The sequence below is a fragment of the Pan paniscus genome, chromosome 2 (assembly GCF_029289425.2).
Source record: "Pan paniscus chromosome 2, NHGRI_mPanPan1-v2.0_pri, whole genome shotgun sequence".
In the NCBI taxonomy this organism is placed as follows: Eukaryota; Metazoa; Chordata; class Mammalia; order Primates; family Hominidae; genus Pan; species Pan paniscus.
Genome location: NC_085926.1, coordinates 186,544,963 through 186,569,078, shown reverse-complemented (window position 1 = coordinate 186,569,078; position 24,116 = coordinate 186,544,963). Strand labels below are relative to the sequence as shown.

The 24,116-nt window shown below is 39.4% G+C and overlaps 1 protein-coding gene and 1 non-coding gene across 12 annotated transcripts in view; both read right to left on the bottom strand.

Annotated features, from left to right (window-relative positions):
• Nucleotides 1-24,116, bottom strand: part of LPP (LIM domain containing preferred translocation partner in lipoma) — a 738,130-nt gene that overhangs the window by 191,507 nt on the left and 522,507 nt on the right. The gene's annotated exons all lie outside the window — the stretch shown is intronic.
• On the bottom strand, nucleotides 10,612-10,697 carry MIR28 (microRNA mir-28). Its single transcript, NR_106546.1, has one exon. It is a non-coding gene; the product is annotated as a microRNA mir-28 (primary transcript).

Here is a 24,116-nt window from a genome sequence, read left to right as displayed (position 1 = left end):
TCCCTTTCTCATGCCGTGCATCGATGCCCATAAAATGCCTTTTCTTAAACCAAATTTGGAGTCATAGCCAAGGATGGATGATTCTGAATTACAGACAGGAGGAGTTGTTGGAAGAGTTACTGCAGCTGGGAAAAGGCCTGGGCATCCAGTCAGGGGGCCCTGGTCTCTGCACACAAGGGTTTTATCTAGGCTGAGCTGGGGGAAAGTGAGGTCTCTCCACACCCACCTCTCTCCGTCTCCACGTGTCAAGGCAGCTATAACAGTGCCTGGGCTTGGAGCATCTGGCTCTTAGGCCTGATGTCTAAGATACTACTTAAGTTCTCCAGTGATTTCTTTTTCTATTGTTGATTTTCTCATATATAAACTGGAGAATAATAATATCTGATTCATATGAAGAATCTTTGTAACATATTAAATACCAAATAAATGTCAGTTATAATTATCAGGAGGGACAACTTAGAAACCACTAACAAAGATGATTTTCTTCTTGGAAGTAGAATGTTTGCAGAATGAGATCTCTCCAGTAACTCTCCACTTTTCTATCTGCTGATAAAGGACTTCAGTGTAGTGTACCCGCATTTCACATTAATTGTTGCTTTAGCAAGGGATGTAATTACTCTGAGTACTTTTTAGCTACTAATCTTGAAATTCATGACATTTGGTGAACGTATGCCTTGCTGCCTCTCCAACTATTAATTCTCGTACAGTCTCACCTTTAGGACCAAAAGACAAATAGTAAAGTAAAGCTCATGCTTGGCTATTTAGAGCAGAGCAGCCTCCCTTAGGCTTCGGCAGACAAGGTACAACCACTGATGTTATCCTGCCGGGTAGGCAAGAAGTAAGAAAAGCGAGTCGCAGAGCAGAAGCGCCAAATCCTCAGAGTCGAGGAGAATCTAGGTCAAAGATCTCCTGCCAACCTTATTCACAGTTCTCATTTCAGGGTTCCTTCCCTCTAAACCTCCATGTGGGCCCTCCATAAAGGAGAAAGCGAGTTTTCTCGGTGGGGTGAGAAGATCTCTATTTGTGTGGAACTAAAAGAACCTATTTCCACAATGTTATGGCTAAAACATACACTCAGTTTTTCCCATTAATTAGGCTTTATGGATGTTATATATTAGAGATTTGACATAATAAAGGCAAGAGAATTCCAAGACATTATTTCCATTGGATGGCTTCACCTAGGCAAGACCCATGACATAAAAGTTTGATGAATTGAATGAACCATTATTCAAGGTTGGGTTTTCAAACTAAAACCATATTTTGGCCTTTGCTGTGCCCCACATGCCTGGCAGTGACTCCAGGCACACGTTTCATCTTCCTTTGGTTGCCTGGAAGAATGCAATGGGCTAGTTGCTCTAATGTTGGGAAAAAAAGGTTTTATCACCATGCACAGCTTTCTATGCATTGTCCCATAGAAAAACTATCCTCAATTACAAGCTACAGTTTTAATAAAGCACTATCAAAAAGACGGCACAGAGTTTCTGTTACCACGGCTCCAGCCCTGACTGGTTCTAATTTCCTGTCTGCTCAAAATAAGATTTTATTAATCTGTTATTTTAGATACTTGGATTGTCATAATTCTTGCCATTATAGTACCAAAAAATAAGAAGATATGAAAATAGTACATCTGATAATTACAAATGTATAAAAATATATATGCAAAAGGGCCAGTATATGTTCGCCTATGTAAGTATTATCAAACAGCTACTAGAAGTGAATACATCCAAATGTTAACAAGACTTATGTCAGGATTGTGATATTATGAGTAATCTGAGTTTTTCTCTTTATAATTTTAAAATTATCTAAACAGAATATTATAAAAATGGATAGCTCTTAGAAAATAACAGGAAACATACTTTATAAAACATGGGGTTCCAGACTTTTCTTTAGTATTTTCAGGTATGAACCTAGGAGAGATTGGAGAGCCCAAAGTGTGGACAAGTTGCTGATAAAAATAAGGCACCTAGATTTTCAGTCTGATATGCATAAAAACACTTTCCTACTGTACAAGCTGTTTCTGTCTAGTGGGCTTGACAGATGCCTGAACGTGACACAAGACACTGAAATAACATGCAAATCAGTTTTCGGTTTTAATATGCAAATATGACGCTTGGCACATCACTTTCCATGGCGAGGTAAATTTCTGTTTTTGAGTTTTTCGTGGGAAATGCAAACCAGCAAACAAATGGTTAACTCCCCATCTTTCACCTAACACAAGGTGGTTTTCATTTGAGTCAGAGTGGTTCTGGCTCAGCAATCCAAGACACTTAGGATGCAAAGAAAGGGCATGTGTTTTGTTCAATAACAATGCCACCCTAGGCAAGCAATCCTACCTTCTGACAGACACACCGATCACACTGAATTTTTGGGCCTCAGCAGGGAGGCAGACAAAGTGCCTAAGTGAAAATAACAAGAACATGTTTTTTTGCTTGACCAGTGAAAATCAAATCAAAGTATCTCACCATGGTAAGAAGATAAGCTTATAGCCAAAGAAGAGAAAAAAGTCAAGGGTCCTTGTTTCTGGAGTACACAAGCAGTGTAGCAAACTATAGCCTCCTATGAAATCTATATTAAATTATCCACAAATAATAGTAATTAATTAGGCATTAAAGCAGTCATCAAAAGGAGATGCAACCAGTTCATAGAATTTATAATCCCGTCAGGAAATCAAGGTATATGAAGGAGAAATAAAAGAACAAAGCAAAAAATTGAACGTTGATAGTAATCAGTGTGCCTTAGATATATAGGTTCTAGGGTCTGCTTACTTGGGTTCAAATCCCACATCCACAGCTTACCAATTGTATGATCCAGTGCAGGATGCTGAATTTTACTACCTATTAGTTATTTCAAAAATAAAATGGGGTAAATAGAATTTACTTTGTGAGTTGTTGTTGTTGTTTTAGATGGATTCTCTCTCTGTTGCCCAGGCTGGAGAGCAGTGGCATAATCTCAGCTCATTGCATCCTATGCCTCCCAGGTTCAAGCAATTTCTGTCTAACTTTTGTATTTTGAGTAGAGACAGGGTTTCACCGTGTTGCCCAGGCTGGTCTCTAACTCCTGACCTCAAGTGATCTGCCTGCCTCGGCATCCCAAAGTGCTGGGATTACAGGCATGAGCCATAAGTTAAATGAGATGGTCCAGCCTACACCAATTAAGAAACTAATATCATCCTTAAAGATATACTATGATGTATAAATATTATTCAAGTGTACCAATGGATGATACAGATTCAGAGAGACAGAGAGAGAGAGAGAGAGAGAGTACTGTGTGCTTAAAGAGCTTGAATTAGGACTTGAATGAGGGACAGAATTCAGAGGAACTGAGGTGGCATTCTACTCTATCAACGATGGGATTAAAATTCCTTCACCTTTCTATGTGCTTTTACAGTCAAAAGATACTTGTGTGCAACACACACACACTAGATTATTTAATATTTTCCAATGCATGAAATCATTTCTTCTTTTTGTATAAACCAAGTTAGTGGTTTGTTAAGTGATTAGCCAAAATCATACCCATATTAAGTGGCAGAACCAAGAGTTAGGCATGAGTCTTTTGATTCCAGCTTAGTGTTTTTCCACTAATTTACAGCCATCTCTATATATTCATTTAGAAATACGAAACTTACATGGTCTATCATAAAGGTTAATCAAGACAGTCAAACTCACTGATTAAAGTATGGTGCTAATTAGACCAGAAGCTGGAGACCAATGTGGCCTTTTTTACTTTCAGAAATATTGATTGTGGTATAATGGAGAAAACGTGGGCTTCAGAGGCAGAACAAGCTGGTTCAAATGCCAAATTATACCTCCAGTTTTGTATAACATTTCACAAGTTTTTTTTTCCCCCCTTTTAGCGTCTTCACCTGTAAATGGAGTTGGGAAAGTAGGCAGAGGAGCAGGGTAGATGCCTTCATCTGAGAGCCACTGTGAGTAATACATAAGAAGACACATGGCATGTGCTAATATTTGACAGTGGCGCATGATTATTTGTATTAAATGCTCACACACAGTCTGTCAAATATGAGCTATGGATGTCTTTCAAATGTGGCAGGAAGGTGGATGAGAGAATATGAATGACTCAGTGTTATTCATCAGCACTGCAGCCGAGGGGAAGAAAGATCATGCTCTGACAGTGAATCTAAAGACCAGCAACATTTAATATTTCTAATCAATCACTGACCATGATTAAAATAATAGTAGTCATATTGAAGGAATCTTTTATCCATTCCCACAAACTCTGAAAGGTAGAAATACATTAGTATTTAATTTATGTATTTATTTATGTATAATTTACAAGAGTATAAATAAGGTATTCTGAGTGCTTAGTAGGTGTTCAATATGTTTTATATTGAGTAACTTATTTCATCACCAGTGCAACCATATTAGGTGGCTTCTATTCTGAATTTACAAATGAGAAAGCTGGAGTACAAAGATTACCGTGATAATAAGCGGAGAACCTGGGATTTGAATCCAGTCATCAATTCCAGAAAGGGATGCTTAACCGCAACAAAAGTGCCTCAGTCTCTCAACTCATCTGCCTTTTGCCAGTGAGATTTAACAACCCATCCACTTATTTGTAGTGGAATTTCACATACATTACAAAGTCTTGAACTATCAAAAGAACCTTTCTTAAGGACAAACATTTTTTAATGATATAGTCTCTCTGCGCACAAAGATGGAAACCAAAAATATTACGAGTACCCCCAACTAATTCTGATGCAGGTGGTCTGAGTACAAGGCTTTGAGAGACATGGTTGTTTTTTTGTTTTTTGGTTTTTTTTTTTGAGATGGAGTTTCACTCTTGTTGCTCAGTGTGCAATGGCAAGATCTCGGCTCACCGCAACCTCTGCCTCCCAGGTTCAAGTGATTCTCCTGCCTCAGCCTCCTGAGTAGCTGGGATTACAGGCATGTGCCACCATGCCCGGATAATTTTGTATTTTTAGTAGAGATGGGGTTTCTCCATGTTGGTCAGGATGGTCTCCAACTCCCAACCTCAGGTGATCCACCTGCCTCTGCCTCCCAAAGTGCTGGGATTACAGGCATGAGCCACCATGCCCGGCCGACATGGTCATTTTTAATGTCTTCATTCATTCACTTGACTCATCAAAAGAAGTAGAACTGCTGTTATCAATCTGAGATATAAGCTAGAGAATTAATGTTAAATCTTAAAATAGTAAAATAAAATAATAAATAGTACTGTACCTAAAGGTGGGCAAAGGGAAAAACAGGTAAATAATACTATATTCTTTCACATTAGAAGCTAAAGGACAGTGTCATTTTCCAGTGACCAAACTGAAAAATTTTCTGCCGAGTTCTTACCATATCATGAATAAAATGCTAAGAAAATATTCAATTCTACAACAACTTAGGCCTTTCTAAAATGTGGGAGGCAACTTTAGATTCCCTGCCTTCTGTGAATTTCAGAAACAGAAAAGACACTGGAGACCATTTAGTAGTACATGAATCCCTTCATTTATAAGAAGAAAACTGAGTGTCAAGGAGGGAAACTGAGTTATTCAAGGTCATCTAGAAAATAAGGAGTAAAATCAAGAAGAAAGCTCACATCAGGAAAGAAGGTCTAATTCAATATTCGTTTAATTCTCTTTGCACCATTAAAGATTCACTCAGAAGAGTGACGCATTCTTGATGCTCTGTAAAGTATGCTCATTCTTGGCAAAAATTTTGGGACCCCTAATCTACATTTATGCAGCATTCTGAGATCCCAAGATGGAAGTTGCTATAAAGTGAAAATCATTGCTGTTATTCTCGGCGAGTCGACACACACTGACAACAGCTGGCATGAACAGATGTGGCCCACAGAGAATTCTGTCGGGCTGCGCTGGTGCCATCCCTTTGCAAGTTTCCTTTTCCTCGACAAACAAAGAGTGTTTCTCCTCAGTCTATGCAGCCCTATGGTCTTCTTGTTGATAGGGCTGAGTTCAAAGCCCTCATCAAGCTGGCCTCTATCTTGCCTCCCCGCTTTCATCTCAACAACTATTTCTCAAATAACATGCCTTTCAGAGAGAAACATCTCTGTTAAACGGTGAAAGTTTTCTTGACTTAGGGCCTTATGCAAAGCCTGGTGGTTGCAATAGTAATATTTATAGAATCACTATGCACTATGTCCTCCCACTTCTCAAATACTACAATGAAATAAGTACTCTGGCTGCCCCACTTTACAGATTAGGAAATTGAGACATCATGAAGTTAAATTACCTGCCCAAGTTCTCAGAGCTGATATGAGAAGGAGCTAGGATTTGTACCCGACCATTCTGGTTCTAGAAATTGCTTCCCAAGTTCTAATCACTAAACATTAAGACCAAAAAGAACAGGATTCAAGGTGACACTCTAATGAGAATAAAATGAGTTTCATGTAATTATGTGCCATAAACACACAAGGTGTTATTTTCATGATACCACCATGAGTATCATCAAAAACTCTAAATGCTTCTGCATCTCCATCATTCTAAATATCCTGGGTAATAGGCAGAAAACAAGTTATAACTGGCTTTATTCTTTTTTCTAATCAAATCATCTAATGTAGTGACTGACCCAGGTCATTCAGGACTCAATTCTGCTGACAATGCTGAATGTATGAACTCAGCCTCCAGTGCTTCCTGCATAGAAAGTCATTCGGAGAAGAACAAGTACATGTGAAGGATCACATTGTTTCTCTTGCAAGATGCAACCTAGCAAGCTTCTAACACAAAAACTACATATACCTGAAGAGATGATTGCAAATAATACATTTATTCAAAGGGAACTTGCTGAGTGCCTAGTAAGTGCCATGCTAAAGATATTGAGAAGTAGGTCTTGCCCTCTAGAAGATATAGTAGAAAATTTTAGACACACAAAAATGTCCATCAATCCGAAGTAAAATGTTTTAATCATGTGCTATCAGAGCACAGAGAAAGGGGAGATGGTTGTAGCTCAGGAGATGAAGGGACACTCTCAAGAAAAGGTGGCATTTGAATTAGGTCTTGGACAAAGATGGGATTTGCATATCCAGAGATCTAGCAAGAACAAGATTCCAGGTGAAATCCCGAAAAAGTACATAAAGTGAGTCAAGTCAACAAGTTAGCATGTTTCCTTTCAAGTAAATGCAAATGTAAATGACCTCCAACCTTTATGTCCCTCTTTGTTCTTTTTTGTTTGTTTCATTGCCTGTGCTGTGCATGAAGATGTCAGTGATGTCTCGAAGGTGAGGGAATTCTTTGCTGGTAAAGTCAACCCATATATGAGGCTGCATGACAGCAGCTGTCTGCAGATTACCCAGGACCCTGGCATAGCAGGCTCTATAGAGGCTGAAGAAAATGAGGATCAACGTGGCTGTGGTGATTTTTTGATGCTAACAACTCAATGCTCAGAGGAAGGCCAGGGTGGAGAAATACAGGTATCCTGGGGTTTCTCTGCAAGGGCTATGCTGACACTCTAGGGGCAAGCATCATGAAGGAAGCCAAGATTTTTTTGCAGGTTCCATAAAGTTATGAAAAGTGGTTTTTTTTTTATGTGCTGTCTTTACATAAAAGCTTAGCTGTGAGTTTCCAGGAATACTTCCCATCCACTCCTTAAGTACTTACGTTTCTGTGGATATGAGGCACTATCACACAAAGCCAGCATAAAAGTCAGACTGAAAGAACTTAATGTGCTTTACTGTCTCTGTAGCTTGGACCACAATGTTAGATGGTAACTAGGAGTCAACAGTGTCCTTTTCCAACAAGAAAAGTATAGAGAAAATAAGAATAGAGCAGCCCGGCTGCTAGAGTTCTATGTTCCTCTCTATCATAAACTTTCTGGGTGCTATTTAGGAAATCATTTCACCTCTCTGGGTCTGGTTTCCTCAAGTGGGTGCAATCATCTTCAATCTTCTAATGCACATGTTTCTTGCAACAAATAAACCAAATAGGAGAAGTGGGACTACTCAAGTAATTTGTGAATGGCAATATGACTAAAGGGACACACAAACCATCATCATGTTCATCGTCACCATCCACCTTTTTATTATTACAGCTAAACTTTGGGCCAGGCCTTACTCCAAATGCTTCAGATGTATTTCATCCACCCTGCATCTTGATTAGGTGGTTACTTTTATTGCCCTCATTCAGTGCTAAGGAAATTAAAGCACAGATTTCTAAGTAAAGCACTCAAGGCACTGAAGCCTGGATTCCAGTATGACTCTATAGTCCATGGCCTTCACCAGTCAGCTACATGTAGTATTACAAGAGTGGCATTATCAGTACCTATTTGTTATCCCTTCTCTACTTTTGAACTTTTAGCTATGTCATTATATTGCACTCATAACTAAAAATGAATAAAGTTTAACCCAAATTGTATTTACTGAGCAGGCACAAGGTGGCAGATACTGCATTAGTCAGCACTTTGATGATAAAGGTAAGGATAAACTTAGAAATGCAAAATAGTCATGACACAGTAGCTTAAACTGACAGGCAGGAGTAGCTAATACTGTTTCTCTCTAGGGAAAAATATGGATAGAAGTATCTTAAAGGAAGAAAGAAAGGGTCTCAGATGAAGATAAAAACAGTCATGAGAGATAACCCATAATTACCTACTTAAAATGTATAGGGATTATACTAGATGAATGTTCTAAAAACTACATATAATATTGTTAGCATCCTTCTACAAATAGAGGCCCATGAAAATTAAGGAGTTCCCTAAAATCTAACAGGTAGTACAGGTAGGGCAAGACTCAAGTCTGAGTCTGTCTGGGTCTAGCAACTGTGTTCTTAACTACCAAACTACCCCTAAAAGAAGAAGAATAATGTGGAAAGAGAGAACACTTTGACTATTCTCTCCTTCTACCAGGGTCTGACTACAGGGATTTTGGTAAGTATTTATAGAACCCATCTACATTTTACACAGCTATTTATCATCCTTTAAAATGTGTTATTGCTTGTGCTCAAAGGGAACACGAAAATTAGGGCACCGTCTCCATTCCAACTTGTAGATTAAAGGAACACAGAATGTTTTTTGAAACATTAGAAAAATTAGATGTAAAACCACAAATAAAGAAAAAAACTTATCTTTCAGGGAGCAGACCCCTTGAAACAACATATTTTTTGCTTCAACAAATACTTTCTGCTAGCATTACTGTGGCATACTAAGAAGTTTATCGATTTAGAGTTATCAAGCTCTAACCTCCAAAGGAAAAGCCTAACCCCGAGCAAACAGCAATACTGACATGTCACATAGCGTAATGAACACTGGACTCGGGAGCCAGAGGACTAGGATTTATGCCCCAAGCCTGCTGCATACTAGTCACATGACCTAGCTATGTCACATAATCTCTCTGCATCTCGCCTGCTTATTCTAGACTAGGTCAATTCCATTTGCACTTTACAAGGTAGGTATGAAGATGATGACCTTTGGGAGCATTATGCACATCTTTCAGAGTTTGTCACATGTAAATATTTGCAATATCTTGGCCTTGTGATAAAGTCAGGGAAACAGATGCAGTGATTTCACAGGTCAGAGAAGGATATTCAACTTAAAAATCCCATTCTGGATTTTCTAAGGTCACTTATTGAGCCAAAAAAAAAAAAAATGAGCTCAGAATTCCTGATATACCATCATGTGTCAATGGACAAAAATTACTAATATTTATCTCACTAGTTTCTGATACAACAGGAAACCTCTAACAAACAGGTAGCATAATAAGCTATATGGATTTGGGCAAGTCACTTCACTTCTGTGGGTCTCAACTATACCCACTCCTCCGCTCACTTGTGATTCAACAAATATAGTAAAGGGTACTAATTCTTACCATATGGACCTCAGAGAGACTATTAGGAACTGTGAAGTGAGATAATGAACTGTGAAAATTCTCCGAAAACAATGAAATGTCAAACAAACCTGGAGGACATTATGTTGAGTGAAATAAGCCAGGCACAGAAAGATAAATATTGCATGATCTCACTCAAGTGTGGAATCTAAAAAAGCTGATCTCATGGAAGTAGAGAGTAGAATAGTGGTTAACACCTCCTCTAAGCCACTGTGAGAAGGACTCCATCACTTGCAAATACAATTGATTACACAAAGCACAAGCAAATCAACTTTTCCTGCCAAGAAGATTTGTTGCCCTTGGTGAAATAATAGCATTCTGGCCAGAAAGGAAATTTCATCATTTTCCTATGACTTCGGTTCTGACTTTTGCAATACGCATGCCTGGGCTTCAGAGTCCAGAACCCAATTCTGGCCCTGCTAGTTTACAGCCTAGAGCCAGTGATTTGATCACTGACTGAGCTGAGGATAGATTTGCTAACTACCATAGCTGGGTGCCAGGCCGACCCCAGGCTGAAATCCTCTCAACACTGAGGCTGCATAGACAGGCTCTCCAGCCAAGCAGGCAGCAGAAGTGTCCTGAATGTTTACTATGTACCAGGCACAGAGATAGAGGAGGAAATAGCATACACAGAGCTCCTGCTGTGTCAATCACATCTCATTCTTTTCTCGTTTAATCTTTCCCTGATGAGGTAGGCAGTATTAGCTCTGATTTTCAGAGCAGTTAACAGATGTGAACAAAGTTAAAATAATAGAGGCGGGATTGTAATCTAGGATTAACACTGAAATTTAAGCTCTTTTTCAGATGAACAAAAGTGCCTGCCCTCCAGGAGCTCACAATCTAGTGGGAAAGTCAGAAAGGTAACTCAATAGACTGTGAGCTCCTTGAGGGCAAGGACCATTTTAAATTTTTTCTTGTATCTTCAGCATCAAGCATGTTGTCTACCATGCAAAAGGCACTTAATAAGTGCTTGCTGAATAGACAAGCCATATTTAGATGTTGACCTTCACAAAATACAAACCTAATTATATTACTCATCTGACTTCACAAACCTAGCTCCTCTTTGTCAAACTCCTGAGTACTACTTAGAAAGTTCTTGAAGGGCCTGCCTTCATAGTCTCATCTTCTGTGATTCCCTTCCACATCCTCTGTGTACCACACTTCCATCTTCCAACTATCTTGGCATATAGGTGGTGTTCAACAAATGTTCATTGAATGGACAAACAAAGCCAAGAAGGGATATATCTGCATAACATCAGAGGCATCAATATAATGCCTTATGAACACCAAGGGTAGATTTATCCAACTGAAGGCATCAGGAAGGTTTCACAGAAGACAGGACAATTGATTTGAGTCATTAACTCTAAAATCTCAAAGGCTAGATGACATTGCATAGGGAAAATTCAATCCTCTTTTGCTATTAATTAGGCAAATGACATCATAACAAAACATTTTTCTTTAAACCAGAAATATGAGCTGTGCCAAATTCCATCATCTAAAGGATATGGGTTTAGGCCAAAAGCCCATCACATAGATTATTGTTTTTCTTCTCCCAAGTACTTTGGAAAAACTAAGTCTCATTTGGCATGCAGTGCCTCTCAGCAAGGTCATGGTTCTTCTGCCGTGGTGCCTGGGGCAGTTAAGGTAAGAATTGTGTTTTCAAAAAAACACCTCAGACACTGTTAAGAATAAGACAACATGGTGAAACCCCGTCTCTACTAAAAATACAAAAAAATTAGCCAGGTATGGTGGTGGGCGCCTGTAGTCCCAGCTACTCGGGAGGCTGAGGCAGGAGAATGGCGTGAACCCGGGAGGTGGAGGTTGCAGTGAGCCGAGATCGTGCCACTGCACTCCAGCCTGGGCGACAGAGCGAGACTTCATCTCAAAAAAAAAAAAAAAAAAAAAAAAAAGAGAATAAGACAGCTGGTTAGACAGGATGACATGGGAATATTCAGAGCTTTGGTCAAGAAATCAGACCAATGAGTCAGTAAGAAAGGGTCATTGAATTACTCCATTTTCACACTGCTATAAAAAACTTCCCTGAGAATGGGTAATTTCTAAAGAGGTTTAACTGACTCACAGTTCCGCATGGCAGAGGAGGCCTCAGGAAACTTAAAATCATGGCAGAAGGGGAAGCAGGCACCTTCTTCACAAGGTGGCAGCAGAGAGAGAAGCGAGCAAGAGCAAGGAAAACTGCCTTAAAAATCTCAGATCTCATAAGAACTCCCTCACTATGAAGAGAACAGCATGGGGGAAGGGCCCCCACGATCCAATCACCTCCCTCCCTTGACATGTGGGGATCACAATTCAAGATGAGGTTTGGGTAGGGACAAAGCCAAACCATATCAGCTAGTAAGAAAGTGGGGGACACTCCCAAATTAGCATTTTCATCCTTGATCCCAGCATTAGAACAGACTATGGTATACCAGGGTGGGGGAGAGAGGAAATCTGCCTCCATCTAGATCACAGGCATCACTGGGTTTGCTGATCTGCAAAATAAAGCAGCTGAAACCGAACTAGATGATCTCCATTACCTGGAAATTGGAAATGAGGGAACATGGAGAAAAGAGATAAGCTATAACCAGATATATTCATTTAAAGACTCATACACAAGCACAGCAAAGCTGTTGATATTGTGTCCTTTCAGACAGCCTGACATTGAAGCCCTCAGTCAGCACAAATATTTCACTTGAGCACACACATACCAGGTGCCTTAGCTTTTCTCTCAAGTTGAAGTCTTAAAGCCCCTGCCTAATATCTGTTCGAAGATTAGAAGTAGCTCTCACATCCTTGATATCAAGGTCCTCACTCCTTGTTTTTTGTGCTGCTTTTAAATAGCACACTGAGATAACAAATGCAGGAGAAGCAAGGCTTCAACTAGATGCACACTTGTTGAGTGCTTGTTTTATGTTGATTCTTCCCATACTCACCATCAGAGCTTTCCCATGGCCTCCCTCGGCTTCCCATCTTCTATCTAAATCATAGATTCTTAGTCTTGGCTGCCCATCAGAATCACTTGGGAAGCTTAAAGCATAACAGTGACTCTACCCACAAGAACAATTAATTCAGTATCTCTAGGGGTGAGGCCTAGGAAGAATATGGTTAGAATATGCCACAGATAATTCTGATGGGCAACGTAAGATAAGAACTGCAAGTTAAACATAGGAAGTCACGCCCTGTGTTAACTTCTCTTTTTCACTCTCTGGAGTATCACTAGGGTATGGTCTATCCACCCAGTATCCATGCCCATTAAATTTCTCCCCAGAAACAGCTAATAGGGTAAGAGTTGCAAGAGAAGCTGTGGGGACTAACTGAAGTGGGTTACCTTAGTTTAAAGGAGTATAGATCTCGCTGTGCCCTCTCTTTATTGCCATTGCCTTTGGTAAAGGTCTGTGGCTACATAAAACAGAATCAGCCACTGGAAGTGCCATGCACTTTGGTAGAATTCATTCTCAATATTTAATAATATTATTAATAATATCAATGGCTACATTTATTGAGTAACATATTTTGTACAGAGCTCTGGGCTGAGTATTTCATATGAATTATTAATATTTAAAAATCTGAAAATGTTCATAGGAAAGGTATTTATCCCATTATACAGAGGAGGATATCTGGGATTAGAGAGGTGAGCAATGCATGACACCACTCTAGCTTTAAGACTGTCAAACTTCAAAGCCTGCCCTCATACACATTAAGCCAGGGAAGCGCCTTGACTACATCATTACATCATCACATCATCATGATGGAGGAAGAATGAGGATCTCAAAGAGTGGACATTCCCTTATAGGAAGGGGATAAATAATAAATAAGTCATAAATGGGTAATTTTTTTTTTAAGAAAAGTAGTAGAGAAGCTTGTTCAAGGGAGCTAGGGAAGAATGTATACAACTCAGTATTCGTGGTAATGGGACACCACGTTAAGGCAAATGGATTGAATTTGGGAAGCTTCCTTCTTTGATTGAGAGGTGAATAATTCCCAAGGAAATGGTCCAGCTTGCTTAGCTGGGTTTATCCATTTGAGGGTGTTCCCTCAGGACTGCAAGTTTAGCAGTTAGCTTTCTGACCTCACATCAAGGGCTGCTGTGGATGGAAGGCATTCTTGCCATGTGGGTCCCGGACCCGTAATTGCCTAGTGGCCCCATTAAACAAATTAGATAAGGTATACAGACTCTTTGGCATGGGGCTCAAGGTCCCTCAGATTTTGGCACTAAATTTGTTTTCAATCTTATCTTCTACTTACGTGTACACCCTATTCCAGACCAGTTCATTTGCTCTTCTCTCAGTTCAACCACAGAGACCATTTTCCACACCAAGGCTGTGGACCACACTATGCTCACGGCTGTGAACACCAACAGCCAGCCATTCTCTGTAGGGTCAAACATTCTCTGTAGGGTCAATTCTGCTAGTCTTCAGATCCTAGTCAGATATCTTGTTCATTAATTCACTGGGCCCCAAACAATGTCCTCCTTCTCTCACTCCCTCAGAGCACAGTGCTGTCATAGAGAGAACATACTTCAGAGCCCACTGTCTTGCACCACTACAATTGATAGTATGACCTTGGGCAGGTTCCTTACTTTCTCTGTGCCTCAGCTTCCTCAATGCAAAATGGAAATAATCACAGTACCCACATTTCAAAGGGTTGTTTTAACAATCACATGGGTTAAGAAAGCACATGGAACAGTGCTTGACATATAAGTATTTGGTAAATGAATAAATGCCTAACTCTTCTGAGGCACCAACTACTGACTAGCCAGTAGTGTAGTTATATGCTTTTAGCACATATTCAGGGATCTTAAAATATTTGTTTCATTAATTCTGCAAATTGAATACCAACAAAAGAGTCTTTGGCTAAGTTTGAGCACCACCATCATCCTATACCATGCATGAGAGATGACACAGTAACACAGGGAGAGAACTAGTAAAAAGAAAATTTTGTTGTTTTTTTTTTCAGTGTTGTATAATTTTGGTCTCAGATTGACAAGCCTCAGGGAATAAAATATGTATTTACATAAAAATTTCTGGTAATGGCATATTGAAAAGTAATTAAATGAAACAACAGATTCTATTTGCTGACGGCTCCATTTCTAACACTAACAGTGTATGGGACAACGTTTTGACATAAGACCTGGACAGCCCCTCTCCCAAGCGGTTTTTAGCTATAAGCTATCAGTGAAGGACCTGACTCACCTATGAATTTTCAAGTACAGAAAGACCTTTGGAACATGGAAGAACTTAATAGGCATTAGGTCACTGGCATAACTCCATGGATAAGGTGAACATAGGTGTTTCATAATGTAAAAAGGCGTACTTTCTTCTTTTTCTCTGCCAGTTTTTTATCCCCAAAAATGTTCAAGAGAGAATTTAGCAACTGAGAACCTGGAGAAAATTTTAGAAATTTTGTAGCTTAATGGTTCTCAGCCTGTTGTACATGGAACTTGATGTGTCCGTGATAAAACTGTCTAATGGAACTTGAGAGGCTGATTTCAAATTTTTAAAAGTCTAAAAATATGCAAACATTTAACCGGGATTAGACTGTTTATTGACTGAATATCAACTCAGTGCAGTAAGAATGGTTATGTCATTTCTGATCAGCCAATGCATATGTGTCTTGCAGTTTGACTGCAGAATCTTCAGTACAAAGAGTTCGAATATGAAAAATAACACAAAGTTCTCTTGTTCATGTAAAGATGTAGCCTGAGATTAAAATGACAACACTCCGGTTTCCCGACTTCAAGTCTAGTGTTTCCTCAACTATACCATAGCTTATTGGAGGGTCTTTGAAGGGATATTTTTGTGCCTATGTGTAAATTGTATGCATAATGTCTTTGAATCCATAGAATAAGGTTTCTTGACCCTCCCACTGTACACTTACAATGGCTTTGTTACAGTAGGCCGTAAATGTGTAGACAATTAGAAACATACAAACACAAATGTATATCATGCTCCCCACCCCCCAACACAACTCTGATTTCCTGACGACACATTTTCATAAACTTATTTTTTAACAAATTACAAGGGGTCTTCCTTCATTTGGGGCCCTGTGCCTTTTTGTTAATTTAGGAAATGATCAGGGTATACAGTCAAATAAATACCCAAGTGAACAAGGCAAATGGACACAGCAACTCCTACAGACTATTTCCCTAAGAAACCAGGCAAAAGGCAGGCTTTTGACTAAATATAGAACTAGCAGTCAAAATGTGCAAATAGAAACTTCCAGTTGTGGACTGGTGGGAAACCCCAATAGGCCATCTCAGCAAACCATGTACAGGAGGTGAAATCAGTACTTCCTTAAAAGATAATTCCAGTAAAAGAAGCACATAGGGTTCTCCAATGCGTCTCCTAAGTCATTTATGAGAAACAAAAGGGGAAAAAATGAGTCCTGCTACCACTGAGACGCCCAGGTCCATGGCCCACAGTCTGACTCACGGTCAGAGAACTAAACTTGAGAATGTGTATAGACATCCCTTTACCTCATTATGCTTGGTCTAAGTGAATTTAAAAATAGGCCTTGGAGAGTTCCTGGACTACTCACAGCCATTGCCACAGAGTCGGTAACATAACATGTGACTTAAGATCACCTTTGTACAGTTTTGCACTGACTCATTCCTACCCATATGGACTTTAGATGAAAAACTAATGCTAGCTTTCCCTCATGCTTTAATTTAGGATCCTATGCTACTGTATACCTTATTCTTCTTTGTGGTCATCCTGTTTTAAAATATAGGAAAAAAGAGAGGTGCTTGAGAACAGAAAGTGATGGCTGCCCCACCTCTATTTTGCTGCCAAGTATGATATACACATCCCTAGTTTCCTGTGTGCATTAGGGCCTGAAGAGTTGCCCTTCTCTGTCTCATGCATATATGCCAAATCTGTCTCCAGTGACAGAGAGAAACTGCATGTGGTGCCTGGCTTCCGTTTCAGTAAAAAATATATTTATTTGGATTTCAAGATGATTATTGACATCCTTGGACATTCAGTACAACTTAGTAATTTGCATGGGTGTTTACTCCGCTTGCCAACATGAGCTACAATTAGGGTGAATATCAACTTTTTACAAAAACAAACTGGCCTAGTTCTACTCCTGAAATGCCTGCTCTCCAGCTTCCCTCAAACCCCATTCACTTGCCAAGGTAACCATAACAAATGCTGGTGCCTGTTGCTTGGCCTTAGCCTGACCAAGACACAGCCCTGATAGGCACCTGGGATAGTCAGGGCAGGGACAGCCTACAAAAGGAATTCAGACTGGAAAAGTACAAGGTGAGAGCTGCACGGTGTGGATGTGTGTGCACTGACACATATGCTAATAAACGCAAGAGATGGAAAAGAAAGGCTCTTCCTCCTAAAAATCACACAATCTGTGTTACCATTGGATTGAAAAGTCAGTAATTTCTTGCATATGCATCATGAATTTAAAATTGGAAACAATTTTTCTTTGTGTGACATTTCTTGCTTTGCTATTAATATAGCAAATTCCCAGAAGACAAAAAGGAGAAAATAAGGAAATAGAAAAACCTGAATTCAAATCTTGCCATGGCCAAAAACTAGCTATGCAAACCTGAGCAGGTCTCAAGGCCTCAGTTTTGCCATCTGCAAAAAAACGAGGATACAGTATGAATACGGTATTCACTTCACGGGATTATGGTGAAGATCAAATAAGACAATATTGTCATTCATTCTTCTAACAAACATGAATTAGGTTCTTCCTCCTTGAAAGGTGCTGTTCAAGGTGCTGGGGATACAGTAGTGAACACAACAAACTCCCTGTACTCATAGAATTTGGATTTGTCAGTGTTGGGGCTGCTGTATGTGTGAGAGACAAACAATATGCAGACACATTAAAAACATACATACTACACATCATGCAAACAATATCAGGATAGTGGTGCAAATAGATGTGAAAGAATTTTGTATATAGAAAAATGGCGTAAAAAAGTATTATTTAACATTATTACACAAGGGTCCCAGACATAAACTTTCTGCAATTACACGATTTCCTTCCTCCCTCCTTTTCCTTCTCCTTCCTTTTTTCCTCCCATAAGTATTAGTTAAGAGCATACTTTGAGAAGTGCATCATGGTGTAGTTTCTTAAGGGAATCTGATAAATTAGAAGCATATCCTGTCTGCAGGAAGCATACAGATGGCATAGAGTTAAGGCATTACAAATCTTTACCCTAGGTACAATGTGACAAAAGCTGCTTATCTTAGAGAAGGTAGATCAAATGCTATGAACATTTTGGAGGGAAAGGCTCTTCCTGAACCTTCTGGAGGTAACTCAAAGGGGACTGGAGATGTTGAGCCACTGTCCCAGGCAGAGTGAGCAAAGAACTGTGCATCCTAACAAAGACTTCTGGTACTCGGTAGCTCCTAGTGTACAAAAGGGAAATGCGGCCGGGTGCGGTGGCTCACGCCTGTAATCCCAACACTCTGGGAGGCCAAGGTGGGTGGATCACGAGGTCAAGAGATCGAGACCATCCTGGCCAACATGGTGAAATCCCATCTCTACTAAAAATACAAAAGTAGCTGGGTGTGGTGGTGCGCACCTGTAGTCCCAGCTACTCGAGAGGCTGAGGCAGGAGAATCACTTGAACCCAGGAGGTGGTGATTACAGTGAGCAGAGATCATGCCACTGCACTCCAGCCTGGTGACAGGGCGAGACTCTGTCTCACAAAAAAAAAAAAAAAAAAAGGAAATGCACCTGGGAAGATAGAGCTGGGGGTCTGTCAGCTGGAGCTGCATTCTCACTTATGCTCCCAGCTCCGTTTACTCTGTACCAGAAAGTCTTCATGAATGCAAGGATACTCAGTGCTCCAGCGCTGAGTATGAAACATAAAACTTGCGTTTCATAATGAGACTTTCCCAGATTTCAAAGTTTGAGGTGACATTTACAGAAGCTCCTTTTTGCTAACAACAGCACAATGATCCTTTCAAAGATAATTTCTAAGTAAATGATAAGTAAAGTCATCTTCCTCTGTTGGGTGTGCAGCTCCAGTTACTTACTTCCTAAAGATAGGCTTTTAAGAAAGCTGAGACCTTTCCTGTAAACTTAATAAAATTATTATTTTCTCTTTTTGCTGTCTGAATGCATCACTGTTATTTTCTGCTACTGATTTGAGGGTAAGGTGGGGTAGTAAAAAAATGTTCTCCCACTATTGCAGGCATCTGAAATATGAAGTTAGAGAAGTAAGTTATGCTTTTTGGCTTTATTTCAAATACCCTTCTTATTATGAAGAGTGTGAACTGGAAATAAAGATGTCTTCTTTCATATGAAAGATTGTGAGCATTCTTGCTTGATAGTCCAAATAAATGGATGAAAGCTGCCAACAGTATGTGGCTTCAAATCAGCTTGTTCTTAAAGTCACAGAGAACTGAGACAATCTGAAGCGATCCAATTTAGAAACACTCCTCTAATTGTTACAATTTCAGAACAAAATCCCAGCAGAGGGTAAGTAAGAGCATATGAAGTCATAGTCCATATTTCCAGTTTTCATGAAGGTTGGAAAGAAAAGAAAAAGATGAAGAAAGAGAAGGGAGAAGAAAAGAAGGGGGAGTAGCAGCTCTGGGTTTATAAAATAGCAATTTTTCAAAATAAAACAACATTTTTTCCTCTGATGAGTGCTCCTTTGGGCCACTAGTGAATGTTTGTTGACTCCTATTCACCAATGATTCTAATGACAATTTTGCTGTTTCTTCCTCATACCAGAGGAGATTAAAACCAATGAACTTTAGAAGGTAGTGGGAAAGACTGTGAAAGGCAGCACAGTGACAGCAGAGATGGCCGCTGACAGCCTGGGGGGATAGGAGGAAAAAATTACTGAGTTTCAGCAGAGCATAACAATAGATGGTCATGGTGATGACCTTGAGTCATCAAAAGGTTTCGAATGCTTAGAATAGCCCCATAAGAAAAAAGAAAAATATGCCATGCATTTTAATGAGGTTTTTATCCAAAATCTTAAAAATTGTTTATTATTAATTTTGTCTCTGATGGAGGAAAAGTCAGATGTAAAGTACAAAGTGACTAACCAGAGCATCCATGTAATGCATTCCTGAGCACAGGCAAATTTACCAGTTCCTCATAGTGGTCAAATATTTTCAACAGCAACTAAACATGCGCGCGACACACACACACACACACACACACACACACACACACACACACACAGAGTATTCAAAGTTTTGGCAAACTAAGACAGGACGACGAGAAAGACTAAAATGCTCATTTGCTTGGCTATGTTGTCCATAGGAGTGGCAAAAGGAATACCATAATTTTAATAATAAGTGAAAGGACAGAGTCATAAATTAAGTGGCTCCTATTATATTCTTGACAGTAAAACAAAAACAAATAAAAAGAAAAACAAGTGAACTTTTCCATGAATGTTCACAATTTTCAACCACACCTGTGCTATTATCTGCATCTGTTCTAATCACTTCATGAGGAGGGCTTTCCAGTGATGTCCATTTTACAATTGTGGAATCCAAGGTGCCTATGCAGTTAGTAGTTGGTCCACAGTCACATGGCTTGTTGGGTGATTGGAGACCAGATCCACTGAGTTCCAATCCAAGTCCACATTCCTTCCTCTGCCCAGCACTGCTTCTTCCTTAGGCAGGGACTCCTCTCCCAATACTTCTGAAGATACTCCAGAGCACATGTTAACATTTCTATTATGGGTTGCCTATTAAATGTCAGCATCTTCCCATGTGTTCTCATTCAATCCACTCAACCAGTCTATAAAGCAGAGATTATTAACTGCCATTCTTCAAGTGAGGAGACAGTTCTTGGAAAGCTCAGGTTGCCTACCTACATCTGCAGACTTATAATCTAACTTTACTCATTTGAGTCTGGCTTTCGTTTTGTGCATCTTTTCTATCTTCCCACAAGACTAGGATTTAACCTATTTAAATCTTATTTTTCCCTATAAGGGCAAGATCTAGGTCTTATTCATCTACATATCCCTCATCACATCCAACACAGCGCATGGGCCATTGAGGGTGCCCAAAAAATGTTCACAGCTGAATACATGTATGAATGTATGTATTACTTATGTATGTATGTAAGTATGCTGTATTCATTTAATGGAAAAAATATAAAGTTTGGAATCAGAAAGACTACGATTTACTCTCCTTCCTGCCATTTGTGAACTGCGTGTCTTTAGGCAATTCCTAAAAACCTTCACAGATTTTCTGCTCACTAGTAAGGCAGAAATATACAACATATGCTGCTATCAGGAAATAGTCAATATTTGCCTGGCTAGGTTACAGTAGAATTGATTGCTCCACATTCTTTCTGGTGACCCATTCAGAAGTGTTTTAGGAATAGTTTAACAAAATGCTTAACCTATAGAAATAAATCTGAGCTGTATAAAGCTACATTAAATGTAATGTCCCCCAACAGAAGAAGACTTTGGTTTGTTATGCTAACATTTGAGCATCCTCATCTGCTCATTCATTCAGAATTGAGGAAAGCGTGTTGTAAGAGAGCAGCATGATGGAAACTGAGTCTTCAAAGAGGGGCTTTGCTGGCATTGGAACAGAAACTATAAAGCAATGTGTTAAGAGTTATAAGGAAAGTATGAATTGCTGCTTCTGGGAAATTTCCAAGATAGGTACTCATCTTCCAGTTGGCTGGGTGAATAAAGAAAAGCTACAGAATGTAGTTGAAGATTTGGCCGTTTCCACATAAGTCAGAAGCAAGACCACTCTGGGACCATGTTTGGGCTATTCCAGGGCTACAGTTTGATTTCAAGTATCAGCGTCCTCTGTCATTTCCAAATTGTCAAGCTACTATCTTTGAGTAAACAATTCCAGGCAACCACCCAGACCTAGGGTGGGTGGGAGAAACAGCACTGATGTAAACACCTTAAACACATCCATCATTTAGATGACAATGGACAGTCCGGGCTCCTGTTGTACTTCCATAACATTTGTTAGGCTGAATTGTGATTTGGTAAGATAGATCCTAAATTTCAAAACTCCTCTTAATGTAAATTCAAACTTAATTTCACTGGCATGCAAATGACAGAGCAGCTCATGGAATGCTTCCCTCCCCCTCTCCCATTTCCCAGCAGAAGTTCTGTTATATCATCTCTAGGACAGCCACAGGAAGATTTAATAACAGCTTTTAAAGAAGCCCATTTCATGTAATTCAACTTGATTCAACAAGTATTTCTCTATCAGTTTCAATCTTATTCAACTTCCATATACAGTAGAGTAAGAGGGCATCTCTCCTGAAGAGATACCAGAAACTGAGGAGCAGATTTATGAATTTCACAAAGCCACAGATAAATCAAATATTAAATAAAAGACACTTAATGATTTTGAGGATGGGGATAACAAGTCACATTCACTTAGTAACTATTATGTAGAAAACGAAAGGTGAAGAAAATGTTAGATTCTAAAAGTAACATAATTGTATTAGCTATCTATAAAACAATAAAGACTTGGCAGAGTAAAACAACATACATTTATTATCCCACAGTTTCTGTGGGTCACAAGTGCAGGTATGGTTTAGATGGGTCCTCTGCCTCAGGGTCTCATTGTCTACAAGCAAAGTTAGGCTGGGGTGGCAGTCTCAACTGAGGATTGACTGGGGAAGGATCTGCTTTCAAGTTTGCATGATTGTCATCAACAGTCGGTTCCTTGCAGGCTGCTAAACTGATGGCTTCAGTTTCTTGTCAGCTACTAGGTGCCCTCACTCTTTACCACATGGACCTCTCCAGGTGGCAGCTGACATCATGGCAGCCTGTTTCTTTAAAGCCTACAAGGGTGAAAGTCCCCTCATAGAACAAATGTTACAGTCTTATATAACACAATCACACACAAGTCATCAAAGACTACATGTAACCTTTGCTGTTTCTATTGGCTAGAAGTCATAGGTCCCTCCCACACTCATTGGGAGGCAATTACACAAAGGCATGAATACCACCACGTGGGAATAATTGAGGGCACCTTAGAGTCTGTCTAATGTCATTTTGTTCTCTCTGTATAAGGATCTGTAAAGCCACATTGGTCTTTAATGCAGGAGAGGGGCCTTCATTTTCTGAACAAGAAAGACCTTTAGATGTTGATGGAGATTTTATCCTTTACCCTGGCACAATTTGTTTAAAACGTAATGCAGAATTTTACCTTTTTCAAGTACAAAGACATATAATAAAGAACGAAGAAAACTGTTGTTTGTTTTAATCCTTTCAAATATAATTTTTGCACAGGGTTAGAAAATACACCTTTTTTGGAGATGCATTAATCCCATTCTGGAGTTCAAATGTGTTCTCAACTTCAGTGCTAATGACCTGTCTTCTACCTATCTAAATTACCTAAGATGTGGCGACATGGAGTAGACTATTGAAAACACTTAATTGACAGCTTGTACCTGCTGGCTGCCCTTTATTTACATCTATGTAGCTTCACCTGAATACAATGTAGCTGTTTCAGTATTTTAGTGTATCTCCCCACTATGTGCAAGGCAGGATTTTATCTAGATTTTTCCATGAATACATAAATCTAATCTTCAAGAATTCGATTCCACCAGAATACGGTGGTGACTGCTACCTATTTTTTTAAAAACGTTTTCACTTTTCTAATATTTTTCCCTTAAAAATACTATCTTTTTATCTATTACAGCCCAAAGCCAATTCTCATTTAGAGACTAGTAATCTTTCATTTCCAGTAGAGTAATCTTTCATCCCTAGGATTCTTTCTCTTAAATCAAAAAGAGGATTCCAATCACCAAAACTTAAAACAGAATTCCAATGTAAGAGAGAGGATTGCAGCAGTCGGGGCAGTACAAGAAAACACTAAAAATTAGGAACTCTGAATACATGATTCCCGGGTGCTTTCTATAACAAAGTCAGGCTTCAACATTTCTGAGGAAAAAGAACATACCTTTTCTGATACATATTAAAATGGTTAATATATGCCTATGTAATGCAAATGAGCAATCAGAGCTCACTAAGAACTTTAGAATTATTAAATGTTGGAGTTGAAATAGAACTTTTTATTCATCCAGTTCAATCCCTGTAATTCCAGAAGGACATTTGGGGCCTGAACGGTTACATGACTTGTCTAAGGCTATAAGGCCACTCGACAGTAGAAATAGAACTAGAACAATGATATACTGGCTTCTAAGCTTAGCACAGATTACTACCAACACCCCTTGATGTGTTGTCCTTCATATACAAACATAAATCATCCAGAAGGCATATACTTGAAGCTATTTCTCTAATTTGCTAGGAGCTATTCACAGTCTTAGCCCCACCATTCTTTATTTACTTCTTTGCTTTGCGTGTATGCGTGGTTTGTTTGTTTGGTCTACTTGTTGAGCAG